The following is a 16,431-nucleotide window of genomic DNA, read 5'->3' as shown; positions in this document are numbered from 1 at the left end:
TGTGCACTAGGTGTGGTGTCAGGTACTTAACAAAAAACGAACACTGCCATATTGGGAATTCTGACCACAGCTTTGATCCTTGAAAACTGCATTAAGAAAATGCCATATGCAAAAAGGGTGAACAGAAATATTGTTCTGCAGTTTTCTGGGGAAAACTGAAGCTCAGAGGCTGAAATATATCAGACAGCAATACAGCAGACCCAGTAATGAAACATAAATATCTTGTTCTGTGAATTTACTGTTCAATTTATTCAAAGGTTTTTGGGCAGGTCCTTCTGCAATGTTGAAGGCTGATAAAGGTTATGTGAACATTAAATCCCCACCTCCAGCCTGATGCAAACCCCACAGGCCCAGGACATTCCTTTACATGCTTTTGGGGCCCTCCCAGAGCTCCTGGAGCTCAGAGGGGAGTTAGCTACCTGCCTGTGGCTTGAAAGGCAAATCACAGCTGAGATTCTTAAACAGAAACTGATTAAGAAACAGTTTCTGGCTGCCCCTCATCTGTGCATGTCCTGGCTGAGGCTGGAGCCCATCTGTGCAGGCGTCCCCTTCATTGCTGTCCTGGCAGCAGGCAGCAGGCTCTCCTTCAGAGCTGAGCCTTCGAGGAACAGGGTAGGATGGATGAAATGTGTCACCACAGGTGTGTGAGGCACCCTGCAGGCTCTAGCCATGCAGGTGAGATTAGCACAAAAAGAAAAATGGGAAAAGGAGGAATCCACAGTGAATGCCTGGTTTAACAGCTGTGAATTGTAGATATTTCAAATGGTGTTTTCTGTATTCATAATGCCACTCTGCAATGATGTTTTCTCTTTCATTCTCATCAAAGATGTTACTTTTAAAACTTCCCTCCACCTTTGGGTTCAAAACTTTGCTTAAAATAAGCATGGATTCTTCTGCTTTCTATCAGGATGAGAAAACAGTGACATGGACTGTTTCATGATAAGCTGTTCATATGATCTTTCCAATGTGGCCTGTAACAAAGAAGCAGTGGAAATTTTATGGGAAAGCCCATAAACTTTTCACCTTCAGTCAAGCCTCTCATTGTGTGTATTTTATTTGTATCAACCTTCTTCCCACTCAGCTTCTCATTGACCCCCACAAGTCAACACTTGAAAATATCACCCTCAGAGAACAGCCTGTTTCCAAATGACCATTGTTCGTTTTCCTTTTCTCCTTAGATCTTATCTCACATACATTTCTTCTGAGAGCTACCAGCAATAATAATCACCTCCTCTCCAAGAATACTTGAGTAAATAGCTCTAGGGTGTTGTTGTTCTTTATGTAAGTGGGAGTTGGACTGGGATGAAATAGAGGAGGATACTGCTTAAATAGAGACTGCTAGATTGTTTTGGTCAATCCACAGCACTGCACAGCTGAGCAATATTGTCTGTGTAAGCTAAGGGAATGTTTCATTTGGGACCTTGTCATGCATTGGTGCACAGAAAATTTCTTCCCTGCTCCTGCTCACAGCTGCATGTACGTGTGTAATTTATCTTCATCATGCCTAGGCATGAAGCCAGGGAGGGGCATGGGAAAAGCTGTCCTTCTGCTTTTTTCATTTTCCTGTATCAAGAGGTTCCTGTGTTTGCTCAGCTGGGGAGAGTTGCTGCAGGCTTCCTAGGTTCTCCTGCTGAAGTGGCAGCCCAAGGGCTCTTCCCAGTGGGAAGGCTATGCAGCTCCTGCTTTCAGACAGAGAGGATGTTTTGTAAGTAGCAAAGAAAGAACTGAATAGTCTGAGGTGAGAATCTATGCTCAGACTCTTTTTGAGATACATCTTTATTTGCAAAGAACGGGGGTCTTTCCCGGCATCTTGGTGCTCATTGTTCAGGGCTTCTCTGTGACTCCAGAGAAAACGTCTGGGAAAGAAAACCAGCTTTGCAGATGGCTCGGGATGTGAAGTTCAGGCTGGATTCCCTGTTATTTCTGCTCCTCCTGGATGGGACAGCTTGCCTTCGCTTTAAGCTACACAAATCTTCTGGATAAAATTCAACATTGCTGATTCCACAGAGTGTGTACAGGTGACAGAGGCAGCCTGCTGTCCTTACCTGATGTCCTCCTTCCCCGGTGGGATGCACACACATCATGGGTTACACAAAAACCGGCAGGAGACATATTGTCTTCCTTTAAGAAAAGCCTATTGTATTCCTTTAAGAAAAGCCACTCCTTAGAGGCACTTTCCAGCAGCAGCAGCAGCAGCCCATGCTGCAGAAACTCGGGATCACGGACACGGGCAACGGGAGCCGCCGGGCCCCGCCCAGCGCACGGGGCTGCAAAGCCCGGCTGAGATAACAGGAAATGGGGGAGGGAGGGGGGGGCCCAAACCACAGCTCGCAAATGCCTCGGGAAGCGACTTTTCCTCGACAGAGAATGGGGGCTGGACAGGGGGCAGGGCCGAGGGCCGGGCAGGGGCAGGGCCGAGAGACTGGGCCGGGGGCCGGACCGAGGGGCCGGGCAGAGGGCCGGGCCGAGGGGCTGGGCCGGGGGCCGGGCTGAGGGGCCGGGCTGAGGGGCCGGGCCGGGGGACTGGGCCGGGGGCCGGACCGAGGGGCCGGGCCGAGGGGCCGGGCTGAGGGGCCGGGCCGGGGGACTGGGCCGGGGGCTGGGCTGAGGGGCCGGGCAGGGGGATGGGTAGGGGGGGCTGGGCCGGGGGCTGGGCCGAGGGGCTGGGCCGGGGGCGGCGGCCCCGCCCTGCCGGGAGCAGCGCTGCAGCGCCGCCGGCCGCCAGCAGGTGGCGCGGGAGGACGCGGCGCTGCCGGGGGTCCCGCCCCGCCCGCCCGGGGTGGGTGCGAGCCCGCGGTTCCCCCGCTCCGAGCGGGTAGGGCGGGAGGGAATCTCCGGAGCCTGGGACAAAGGGAACCGCCCCTGCGCATGGCGCAGGAGGTGTGGGTGCTCGGAGGGGAGGGATGCTCGGCTGCGGGCAGGCGCCGTCTGTAGGAGCAGGGATGCGAGCTGCTCTGCGGCTCCACCGGCTGGCATGGACTCGGAGGGAGGGAGGGAGGGAGGGAAAGGAGCTGGTGCCTATGGGGTAAAGGGACCGACCGCCTCACCGGCTCGTCCCGTAGCAGCAGCTGTGGCACGTCCGGGGACATTTTGGGAGGAGTCCCGGCTCAGGCAGCGCCCAAGCCCCGCGCGGAGCCGTGCGGAAGCGGCTGTGCCCGCGCACTGCAGGACGCGCCCGTGCGGGGTGGGCGGCAGAGCCTGCGCTCAGGGGAAATCACAACCCCGCAGTAAAAAGCCCTTTGAGCAGTGAATGGCCTCCCTTTTATGTGTCAGTAGCACAGAGAATCCAGCAGACACCCCCTGAAGAGCCCCGGCTCTTGTCGCTGGGGTGGGCTGTGCCCTCTCGGGCAGCTCTTCACCCCAGCGGCCGCATCCAGCGCTTCCAGGCCGCCTTGGAGCGGCTCCGGAGGAGCGCTCGGCGGGGAGCGCTCGGCAGCCATCGCTGCCTGCCGTCCTACGCCGTGGCCGCGTCCTCTCGGCGTGGCCATTGTCAGCCTGCCAGCAAGCCGCAAGCTTCACAAGCCGAGTGCGAGATTTCCATCGGGTCACTGTGCTAAGCACGGCAAGAAGAGGCACAATTTTTAATGCGAATTCCTTCAGGCTCTTGTTTACATCTATGGCCAGAGCCCCCGAAAGCAAAGAGTTTGCGTGTTTTACAAGATGCAGAGTAGGGTTTTTTTTAAATTTCTGGCTCTTTTATCCATATATTTACACTCTGCCCTTGAACAACATTTGTTGTGATTACCAAGCACTTCTCTATTTTCCGTATACTAGTATTTTTCCTATTACCTAAGATGAGCACTCTCATTAGTAGCTGGGATAATCCCCCAAACCTCTGAATATCTGAAGGAGAAATCTTAGAGATAGATGTGAACTGTGTCACTTGGTCTTCGTTTGCTTGATGCAGCAGAGAAAACCAGAGTGCTCAGCATTTGGGAGGAACCAGGGAATGCACTGCCCCTCTTTAGTAAGGCTCACTAGCATACAGCTTTTTGATCTCTATAATACAGGTGAAGAAGCTACTCAGCTGCTATATGGATCTGCAGTTATTTGTCCATGAGGTATAACCCAAGAATAGAGAGAAAATGTCTAAAAATTTTTCAACAATTCAATGTACTAGAATTTGAGGAAAATGTGTAAGCTGCTCTCTGAACCATGTTTCTTTCGAGTGTGGCTGAATGGTACTGAGAGATATTAATTGGCTGCAGCAGGCCAGCAAACATTTTTTCCTGTAGTCTGCTGAAGGAACATTGTGTGCTTTTTTTGACTCCTTTTTCTTGGCATTTAGCATACTTCCATTTCAATGGCATCTCGTGGTCTTATAAAGATTATGGTACTATTTGTGTTCAAGGTGTATAGCCTTAAGTTTCTAAGGCCACAGATCTGGTACAGGACTAAAGAAAGGTGGCCTCTTAGATCCCTGTTTTTGGGCCTGGGATTTTTCAATATGGATTGGATACCTAAATTGCAAGTATAGGTAGCAGGGGAAGTGGTTGGGGATGGTAATCAGAACTGCACAGTAAGTGGGAAGGAACCTGAATTTTAGCTGGTAGAAACTATGAAGCCTTTTGCCAGCTCACATCCTGTGGGATGCTCAGACTAAACAGGACTCAGAAGGGACTTAAAGTCATCCCACTGGATGCAGGTGATAAAAGCATGCATTTATTTCCAAAGTAGTTACTGGTAATAGTGTTTTTATGTAACATTTCTCTATTTTCTGGGAGAACTTACCTGGGAAGTCGGAGAGCTGAGGCTGTAAGGAATGCCCAGGCTGCCATTGGGATACTGCTGAGGCTGTCCTACTGTGAAGAAAAGCAGCTGAAGGTTTGGAGATGAGGAATGCATGGGAACAGACTTAATAGTTCAGGCCCTGCAATCCACTGGTGAGAGCACTTAGCAAGGAATGGGGAGTGCAGTTTCAGTCCCAGATCTGTGCACATCTGTCATTTGATGCCTCACTGAATGCACAATGGTTATTAAATCTATCAGAATTAAGATCTACTACTCCAGCTTGTCCATGGTGTTCCTATTATTTTATTTTGCATTTCATGAGACAGAATTGTGTCTGTGGTGCCTTGCTTAAGAAAATGCTGTGGATGTGTGTTGGTGTTCACTGAGCATGCCTGTGAGCTTGGGTCCCCATGGCAGGTAAGCAGCAGGAGCTTTGTTTGTAAATCTCCAAAGGGTGGTGGGCACTGAGAAGCACAGCTTAGACAAGACAGTTTCGGGCATGCACAGAACTACAATATTAGGCTGGCAAGTATAAAAATAAGATGATTTCTTCAGTGGTTGTGATTTTTTTGGATTTTGATATAAATTCAATCTAAATTTTACAGTAGTCTGTTGAGTTCACAAAGCCTCAGAAGTGTTCAGGAGCCAATTTTCTAATTGTCTTTGGACTTATATTTTTTTACCATCTTTTGTATTTCCTTTTCTTTGTTCCCTTATGCAGTTTCTCATGTGGGTGTGAGAACTATGTGATGTGTTCCCCTGCCATATGGAGAAAAAGTTTTGAAATTATCTGTCTCCTGTATTAAATCTCAGCTGAAAAACACCATTTGCTGTATTTTCTGACTTTTTCAGAGACAGCGTTGCTTCTGATCAGCTTTATAACAACATCAGTTTTGTAATGGGGGGTTACAATTTTCCTCAGAGATAAAGGAAACAAAGTCTGCAGGAATTCTCATTCACATGACTGTTTTGCTCTGATTGTGCCTGGATGTGATGAGAGTGCTCAGTCAAGCCAGGTTCAGAGCTACACCCAGTCCCTCAAACAGCCCTGAAAGGAGCATTGCACCAAGAAGAGCAGCTGGATGCTCTGCTTTGACACCGAGTGGATGGTGACTCCAGAGACACAATGCTGCAGAGAAGAGGTGGCCTTGTAGCTGTCTCATTTGGTGTCCAGTTCCAAGACATCTGCTAATTTAACATTGGCTGTGAGAACTGTCGGAGCAAATGGCTGGGAAACGAGGAGGTGCCGAAGGGGGAAAAACCTGATGCCATATAACACTGCTCATTCAAAAAAAAAAAAATCTTAAACCCTTTCCAGCCCCTCTCCTTTCAGCCACAAGATACTCTGTCACTGTCTGTGTCTCCCATGCACAGGGTGATTAATCACCACTTTAGGCTGGCAGTTTATACCTCATAAATACTTGGGTGTGTCAGACTGTAATGGATCCCTTAGGAATGACAGTACTGTTTGGACAGTGGCTGAACACATCCCTCTGAATTCCCATCCCTTCAGCATGGAAAATGGATTTTAATGGTCACAAACAGATGGTGCCCATGAAAGGGAGAAAACAACCCCCAGATTATAGTTTATGTCAGACAGGGTAGAGAAAATAACCTGCTATATTTAAAGCTTTATTTTATTAGAAACAATAATTTAGCTTCAAGCGGTTGTGGTACAATAAAAAAAACCCCTCAATATTAATATTAGTAATAAGTGGATCTCAAAAGGCACAGCAGTTCTGTTTAAACTAAGTAGGAGAATCTAAGTGCAAAAATAGGGTTATATTTTAGCTTGCTCTTTTTGTTTGCTTGTTTTGTTCAAATGAGAGAGATTTGATTTCACCAATTAATCAGTCATGGAGCAGAAACAGTTGAATTGAAGTGTCCTGCAGCCCAGAAGAATGTCATTAACAACACCTTAAATTTTTGAGCTTTATCTAAGTCAGCTGGAAATCTAGTTATTTCCATTTATTGAAAAGTCAGGAAAAAAGTATTCAGGTTTGGTCACCCTGAAATAATTAATTCAAGCAGGATACTGGACTGGAAAATCCTAGCAATTTTGCTTCAAGTGCTTGTTCAAACCTTGAGAGAGCACAGAAACATCCATTAATGCACAGTTTATGTGTAATATGGTGATAAATACAAGGCCCATTACTGATGGAGGCTCAGACACACAAGACTTAAATTTCATTGTAGACGCCTCTGTGAGTGTGATTTATTTTTAAAAATCCATATAATACCTTAGATGTTTTTTCCCATTATCACCTCAAATCAGTACCAGCACACCCACCCAGAGTCCTCGGAGTCCTGGACTAAAGCCCATAAAATACAGCAGTTCTTTGCTGGTTGTGGCTACAGGTTTGCTGATGTTATCCTCTCTTTATGATACTTTGAATCTTGCATTCCTGCCCAGTTTCAAAAGGATTGAATGCTGTCTTTCTCCTTCTGCTTTACCCAAAAGAGAGCTGAAGGAGGTGGCTAAGTTATGTCATCTAAGGTACTAGATAGTCTTCTGGATACCTTTTGCCTTGGTGGTAGAGGGAGCTTAAATGTGAATGGCAGCTGTTCCTGCTTGAGCCATGTTTAAAATGTAAAAAATATGCATAGGTAGAGGGATAACAGATATCTGTGCACATCTGTAGATCTCTTTGTGAAGAATCTTTGTTCTGCACTGGCATCTCTTAGAGGGTGGCAGAAAGAAATCACATCCCTCCTTCCACTCTGTTTTTCACTGACAAGTGTTGCATATTATGAAACTAAATGTCTAAGTGCTTGACACTGTGTAGGGATTTTAGACTATGACATGCATTCCTAGCATCCAATGTCTAAAGCTTTTTATAGTTCCTGTCTGGTGTGTGTCTCTGGAGTCAAAAGGAAGGTAAAATGATTTTGCTTCCTCTGATATCAGACAAAGCTGAACAACTTTCAGGGCTTGAATTCAAAGGACATCTGAGATAGGACCTTGCATGACCAGACTAGCAGGAGTGGGTTTGCCACCCTGGTGTATTTCTGCAGAGCAGTGCCCTGCAGTGCTGAGCAGAAAGGTTCAGCGCTGCCCTGTCACAGCTTGGCTGAGCAGTGATTAGGTTTTCATTCCTGAATGTGTCATCTGTGAGATTTGCAGGCCATTTCCTTGATATAAGGGGGAAACTGGAGAGAGGTTGTGATTAAACTGCTGAAGTGATTGATGTAGTCACTTGCTGTGGTCCTGGCCCATGGCCGGCAGCCCTGGGAAGCTGCAGTGGGCAGCCTGGAAGTACAGCAAGCACAGGGATATGGAGCAAACAGGTAATGGGCAAATAAATTGATTGGGATATGTGAAAATGCAAGAAAGTGAAGACAGTGATGCTGAAGAAGTGCTGTTTGCCATGATCTTGTATATGAATCCTCTGGCAGTATGGATAATGGCACAAAGGGGGAAATTAACTCTCAGAGTTAAAAACAAAACCTCTGAAATATTTTTTGTGACATGACCAAGAGGCTTTTGTTCTTTTTAAGAGAATGCAAAGACTCAGCCTTCAAACTGCCTCTGCAGGGAGAGATGAGAAGCAACTGGGACCACAGCTGTGTTGAGTTTGTACCAGAGAATCTTAATTTCTTCACAGGCTTTTTTTGAGACTTGCAGTAGACAAAGACCCAATATTTGTCTTTTTGGCCCCAAACCAAGCATGCTATACTTGATTCTCCATCTTACTAACCTCCTCTGAGCTCCACTGGAAGCCAGTTACTGACATTTGCACTGCATGGAATGTAGTATTAGTGTGTTAAATCAGCACTAGCATACAGTGTTGTCAGCTCCTGCTTTTTATGAAGAAATAATCACAATTTTTTTTGAAGACTGTGCTTCTGGGTCTGTATGAGTATCTCAAAATTCCTTAGAGAAGGAAAGAAAAAGAAAGAGAGAAGGAAGGAAGGAAGGAAGGAAGGAAGGAAGGAAGGAAGGAAGGAAGGAAGGAAGGAAGGAAGGAAGGAAAGAAAGAAAGAAAGAAAGAAAGAAAGAAAGAAAGAAAGAAAGAAAGAAAGAAAGAAAGAAAGAAAGAAAGAAAGAAAGAAAGAAAGAAAGAAAGAAAGAAAGAGAAAGAAAATATGAACCAAATGTAAAAATTGAAAGAGAACTGAACAATAGAAAATGAAATATGCTTTTTAATGCTCATGATTTTTGTGGCATAGCCAATCACTTTTCAATGCTTAGACTTGGCTAAATCAGAAAAAACTACAGAGAAGTGTAGACAACATTTCTTGCAGATCTTGCTAAGGAAAGAGAAGTGAGGAACAAAGAGGACATGAGAAGGTCTTTGTCTTTTTCTCAGTGGGGTGAGCATGCCTGTTACTGTGTGAAACAGAAGGCAGCAGTGTATTCCTGGTGGCCCTCAGAGCTTCAGGCCATTTGGGTGATTATTGGATGGCCATGGCTGGAGCCTGGGAGAACAGTATGTGTTATTGCAGGGTAATAACTGGGGCTGGTGTGTGAGGTCTGGGCAGCTGTCCCTTCCAGGCTGCATGGAGACAACTGACTCATTTCACTGGATGCTCCTCTGATGGTAATAACTTCTAGTCCCAGCTAGCTGCAAATGGATGCAAACCGGTGACCTGGAGGTGAAGTATCCCATTCCAGTGCCCTGAGTCACTCCTGCTGTCATTACAATGAGCTTTCTGTGCCATGTGCAGGGATGCTCTTGCTTTGCTGCTTGTCAGCTCTGCTCCTCAGCTGTGGTTAAAACAAATGCACTGCTTTCCACAAACTCTTCCCCTATGGCCCTTTATTTATTTTAAAGGGCACAGAATGTGTCAGCTGTGACTGTATGGCTAATTAAAAATACCACCTTTTGCTTTGTCTTCTCTCACCTTGAAAAGTCAGCTCTTTGCTAAAGGCTGGAGATGGTTCAACTCATAGCAGAGTGTGTGTTGTGGGCTACCAGATGTGAGAATACGAGCCGTGAGTTGAGTGCAAATTATTCCTGTTTCACATTTTGTCCCATTCTTACAGCAGTGTGGCCCTGTAGTTCCTGGAAGCTGGTAGCACCTCAGCCAAGGAAGCTACTTCATAAAAGGAGAACAGCTACTTTTTGTAACATGTTGGTCTGGCCTGTAAGGTTTGCATCTTTGTAGTGTCTCTGAGGCTGCACAGTTTAATACTGCCTGCATCTAGAAAGCAGCAGGGGAAGCTTGTCTATCGAACTGACACTTGTCCAGACAAGTCAATGGCCATAGTGCACTGATCACTGAGGTGTTTACATGCATATGGAGATGTAGCTCATTATTTCTACAAGCACCATTCAGCTCTGCTGTTATGCAGCTCCCCACCTTATCTAGTGTAGCACACACTAGACAGACACTGTGTGCTATGTCAAAGTAGGACAGGCTTATTGGGAGAAATCTACAGCACACAAGCCACATTCGGGAAACTGTATTAACTAAAACTCTTTCCATCTCAAAAAACATGGAAAACCTGTTAATTAAAGTAAAAAGAATCAGGGGGCTCTGAATGAAACTCCCTCCATTGTGCTTCACTTCTTTCTATTCTTGGGTTGGTTCATGTTTGCCCAAAGTACAACACTGAAGCACAAATCCTCATATGTGTGTTTGCTCTGACTGGTTAAAACAATGCCTTCATACTATTTATTTTTGTGAAATGAATGCAAACCTCTGTAGGAGCCTTGTGCCTCAGTGTTTTGCAGTAAAGGTCAGGAGTCTATTCATGAGACTTCCAAAGTGTTATTGTTAAAACATCTCTTTGCTATGTCACTGTTTCCCCTTTCCTCTCCTCATTTAAAATAACACATTGTCATTAGTGACTTATAAGGCTCTCCCTCTAAGCACAGCATATCCAGCTTTCCTTCATTTTTTTCCCCAAGCTTCCTTCCTATTTAAACAAAGAATTGTTTTAGCCATTTGGGACTGAAATATTCCTAGCCTCGCTATCATGAAAAAAAAAAATCACTCTCTTTTATGGAGTGATTTATAAGCACTGCAGTTTTATTGCTGTTGTGAGCTGCAGCATCATGATTTGTTAAAATAAAAAAGTTATGTTCTAATATGGCCATTGTTGCTATGTTCACTCACTTTCTATGACTAATATGGCCAAAACTTTAAGCTTTTAATACATTAGTCACTTTATGAACCCTTGTAAGTAATACTTCAGCAAGAAGGAAGGGAGGAAGGCATGCTGTTGTAATTCAGTAATGTAGTGTACAACTAATCCTTGTACTCATAAATGCATGTTGTCACTTTCATTATATATCTTGATTTCAGACAACTTTAACTTGGCATTTAATTTTTTACTAAATGACTTTTAAAGTAAAAAAATGTCCGTAATATCATCTAAAAGGGCATTTTCAGTTATTTGGACACTCATTTATTACTTAGACAATCTTTACATTGAGCCTGGTGTTGTGTCTCTGACCAAGTCATGTCCTATGTTAAAGTCACTGTCCCTCATCTGAGCCCACTGAGCATGCTGAACCCAAAACTTGTCCACTATATGCCAGAAATTATTCAGTTCATTGCTAACCTACTTGGGTTTTTTTTCAGATTTATCTGTCTTTATACATTGAAATGGTTAATTCTCTTTACAGTTTACTCTACTACATTAAAAAAAAATCTTATTGGGAGAGCATTTATTCACCTATAACCATGTTACCTCTTAGTTTCCATTTTGGTGACTTGAGCAGAGTGAACTCTGTAGGCTGAGAAATAATTTCTGTGCCTTTTAAAGCACTCTCATGAAATTACTAAATGGTTTCTGAAGGAAATGCAACTGACATCATCACAGTGTCTGTCTAACACCTTCCCACTCTTTTCCTCATACCTTACTGAATTCTTGGCCACTTTAAGTCCAAACTGTCAGAGGGGTGACAGTCTCAGAGTCATTTCAGTCGGTGCATTTAGAGTTGTATGGAAATAGTTGCACTGTGAGGAGGTGATACACATCTGTGCTACTGGGAAAGGAGAGGCAGCCAGAGCTCAGCCAGTTGCCCAGCCTGTGCCCATGGGCTGTTGAGCCAGCATTGCTGAGCAGGGCCATAGTGAGAAGACAGCAGCAAACACATTAGGGGCAGAAATTCCTACTGCGTAAATAGAAGAGAAAGAAAGAAACTAAAAATGCAATTTCATAGGAAACCAACTTTCCTAAATTGTTTAATGAGCTGCAGAACTAGTCCTGAACCTCAGGCATCACTGCTGGATGCAGTGCTCCCCACTCAGAAGAGACCTTCCTGTAAAGCATATGTAGGTGTAACAAATTTAAAGATGCCATTTGTGGCAATCATTATTTTCATGTTTGAATTGTATTTTCTCTTTTGTGATTTTTTACATCTCTATGTGTATGAATTTGGGCTTTGTTGATACTAGCAATATGTAATGATTATTTGGCCAGAAATTCTGCATAATACAACACTCTACAGTACTTTGAATAGAAGCCACGCAGGGTGAGATTTTCAAGACCTTTCTCTGTCATGCTATGTATCTGCCATGACAACAGAATAAGACACTCCAACCAGCTTTGACAGCCAGCCACCTCTGGTAACTAATGTATTTTGTGGTGACTTTTACTATCCCTGCCATGTTATGAATTATTGTCCTGCCTGTTGCCTTAAGCAATTAATAACACAAATTCTGATACCCCCTGCCTCATCACAGTGACAATCCACCGATTCCATCTGTAAATGTATGGACTCAGGAGATAGCCCATCATCTGTTGGAGGAAGCAGTTACTGGTCAATGTGTGTCAGCTGGAAGATGAAGGGCTCTGTGCTCCTTGAAAGAGGTGAGTTTCAATTCTCACACTCTGTCATGTCAGTGATTTTGGGATGAATTGCCACCTGAGGTCAAGATGATTTGCATATAAATGTTAATGATGATACAGTGCAGTGTGTAGAGGTCAGGGCACGTGGCTGGTGATCAGCATTTAGGGAGCTCATGCGACAACTGTCATGCACCTAGGAATGGACTAAAAGGTAAGAATGTAAAAACTGCGTGCTTGTTATTTTTGACAGTTTTGAGGTATCTATATGCATTTCATTTGTGTTTGCATTTTTCAAAGAAAAGTTCTTTTACCAGCCTTGTGATGAAATGAAGCTATATTTTTATGTGCAGAAGCTTTGGCTGATTCAAAGCTCATAAATAAATTTTGTAGTCATGAAAGGAAATGCACACTTGATATCGTGTGAAAAGATGAGCTGTGTTTCCTGCAACAGAAAAAGGGGTTTTGGCAGGTTTTGTCTAACACATAATATTACAGATGTATATTTTATATATATACCATCACACAAATAAAAATATAAATATATAAAATAAATTTAGAAAACATCATACCATGATAATATATTACTATATACTTTATGTACTGTATATGCATATTATAGCATTGGGTTCCTTGCTACAGTGGCATTTTCATTTAGCATTTTTGATAATTCTGAATTTGTTGTGTCTGAATGGCTAACAGAATGCTTGTAAGGAGGTAGCCAGAATTGACATATTATGTGCTGTAAGCTAAAGCTGTGAAAGGTACAATACTATAAAATAGTGAGGAGGTGTTATTATGAGCAGAGATAAGGGAAATTAGGCTCAAATTGATGGATTTATTTGCTCTTTTTAGTAGTTTCTCAGCTGTGGGAAATTTGCATCGTTCCATCTCCTGAGGATATTGCAGTGTGTCTGAAGTGGCCACAACACATGTGTAACTGTTTCAGGTAAAGCTGCTTGCAGTGGCCTAAAGGAGGGTGAGGAAGTGAGTTAAGAGTTTGGTGGTGTGGACAAGCAGAACCCCTTTTCTGGGCTCATTCTCTTGTGTTTCTGCAATGCCATGCTCCAAAGGGGGGTAGGCGAGGAAACCTGGATCCCCATTCGCTTTTGTCCTCAAAACTTTAACAGATGCTAAAACTGGTACACATCTATTAACTGCTGGTTTGTTATTGTCACTGAACTTTAGAGTACAAGGCTTGAATTTGTTGCATTTCATCTTCCAAGTACTTCTCATTAGACATTATTTTTGTTCAGGCCCTTCCTCACTGTAAATGTATGTAGGCTGTAATCAAGTAATTTCTTAACCACTTGAATGAACATAAATAGATAAGATTTTTCAGTTTCCAGCAAACAGCTGTATTTTCCTGCTCTAGCCATCCATCCCTACGCTCTTTGCAGATTTTCAGCCTCCTTTTTTGAAGCTGGATCTCCTCAAAGGACACTGTGTTCTAGCAGTGAGCTCATGGATGCCATATGAAGAGAAAGTGCCATCCCTTCGCCGTTCAGTATTATTTCCCTATTTCTTCACCCCAAAATCCTTTAAGTTTTTTAATATGAGGTGTTCTGCTCAATTAGCTGTCTTGCAGAGCCCCAAGGCAGTTCCCCACTGTGGAGAGTTGATCTCAGTTCTTTCTTCCCAGTTGCCCAAGCTTCTATTTTGAAAACGCATTTTGCTTGACTGGGCATGGTGTACAGGTGAGATAAATTGCTCTGGCTGCTCTTCTAACCTTTGTGATACCTATATATTTTCTCAGCAATTCTGGATGTATTTTTAGATGATTAATGAAAATTATGATTCTGCACCTTCCCCACTGTTTTTTAAAGATCTGTTAATCAACCAGTCCTTGTTTAACCTAACATATCCTCCAGTGACTGCTAGAAGATTGCATTTTTTCTACAGTTAATATAGAATGGCACAAGTTGAATAGGAAATCACACGCTGGGCAGTTACCTAAGAGTATGAAGCCTTCATACTTGCTTTTTGATTGAAACTTGAAGCTTCTGAAAACAAAACTTGATTGATTTCACTTGGTAAATTTCCTTTAAATTATGGCTGCTCTTGGTCTGTTAATCATTGCACAGCACAGCTGGGCATTCCATTGATTAGTTTAATTCCAATAGTTTAGTTTCATCCTGACTTTCCTGTGGGTCATGAATTTATTCTGAGACTGCGCATGAAAATTTCTATCATGAGTCATTGATCAACAATGACTGAATTTTTTTTTTCTTTTCTTTTTATTTTGGTCCCTGAATTAGACTAGAAAAGGGAAAACTTAGATATCAGTTGTTCTGGTGCAAATGCAAATTCCTTCTGGTAAATGAAAGAAAAAAGTGGAGGGTGTGAATAAAACAAATGGGTATTTTTAGACTTGATATGGAGAACACCAATAAAATCAGGAACTTTGCAGACAAGAGTGTGGGTTTGACAAAACACAATTTTCACTTCAAAAAGCTATCAAAAAATGTGGGAGGTTTTTTAGGAGCCAGGATCACTGGCTCCTAAAATATCACATACATTATTATCCATTTGTAGAAGTTTGAGTGATAGCTGTGCAGTGTTTAAGAAATTTTTTTTTTTTTTAATTCACAGGAGAATAAACCCCCCTTCCATTTCTCCAAGTTCTTCTGAAATGCTTGTTTGGCAGTTGTTGAGAAGACAGAAGAAAAAGGCCCAGGTGGAGGGTTTTCCCATGTAATACTTCCTCTGGCTTGCATTTTCCTTGCTCTGGCTCCACACTATGGGCTAGGTACAATAAAAATCAAGATGCTGGGAGATAGCTACACAGTTTTGGAGGGTGCCCAGTCATAAAGAACTTGATGCAAGATGAAGATTTCATTTTTTATGCTTAAAAGCGAGTTCTTCAAGACTTGTGTGTGTAAATACAAAGAAACCTACACAAGAAAGCACCTCAATTAAAACCCTTCTTTTAACCGTCGGTCTCAAATAGAGGAAGATTGATTTCATTCCATTTCTCTGGAAAGGCCATTTCTACTAACAGAACTTCAAATATTGCTCACTTATTAGCTGTTTCTTTGTAGTTAGATATATATTAAAAGATATATATATATTATTATTATTATATATAAATATGTATGTTTCCACTCTTTTGTAATTTACACAGACAACAAAGCCATAAGCCATGAAACCAGTACAACCTCTAGCAGTAAAATGCCTACATTTTGTTATGCAGTTAATTTACAACTTTAGTTCCTTTTTCTCAAGAAATACAGATTCCTTTAAAAGTAGTTACTTAGCATTAACCTCTAGTATTTTTCTTCCTCTCTGAGTCAGCCTTTGAATCACACTCATTTTCCTAAATAAGGATCGATCTACGAGGGCTCTCATAATCACAATACATTTTTTCTTACTGTCATGGCTTTCCCTCTGGTCTCCAAGAGGGAACAAGAGAGATAAAGTAAACATTTTTTTTCCTAGATTTTTTCAACTTAATATACCTTCTATTATAGTAGCACAACAGGAGGACAACATACTGTAGAAGAGTAGTCTGCCTGAAAGAGATGGCACATGCACAATTTCTCTGCTAGTATAATGACTGATAGACACGATCAGAACAGAATTCACAAGGCAGACTGTTCTTAACACTGTCTGTAAATAATAATGCTGCTCCCAGTGCTCTAGAGTAAGAGTGATTGTCCTTCTGTCTGCCTTTGATAGCAGACAGATAGCTGGGAAGCTTGTAATTGTCTCCTAGCTTGTTAAGTGCCTAACAAGTCTGAGATTCAGATTTAAGTCAAAGGAAGAAGATACCTTTGAAGTGATTGTGAATAGTGAGATACCTGCCTGCAATTGGAGTGTCTTGCCTCATCCTTTGTGAGTACAGAGACAAAAAGAAAAGGTTTTGCTGTAAAAACCTATAGGGGCTTCAGTAAAACAATTGTGGTGTAGAGAGGGGCACCAACATCTTCCATAAAAAGATTTTCCCAACACAGGCATGC

This window comes from Molothrus aeneus, chromosome 2 (assembly GCF_037042795.1).
Source record: "Molothrus aeneus isolate 106 chromosome 2, BPBGC_Maene_1.0, whole genome shotgun sequence".
NCBI classification, from domain to species: domain Eukaryota; kingdom Metazoa; phylum Chordata; class Aves; order Passeriformes; family Icteridae; genus Molothrus; species Molothrus aeneus.
Note: the sequence above shows the minus strand (reverse complement) of the source record.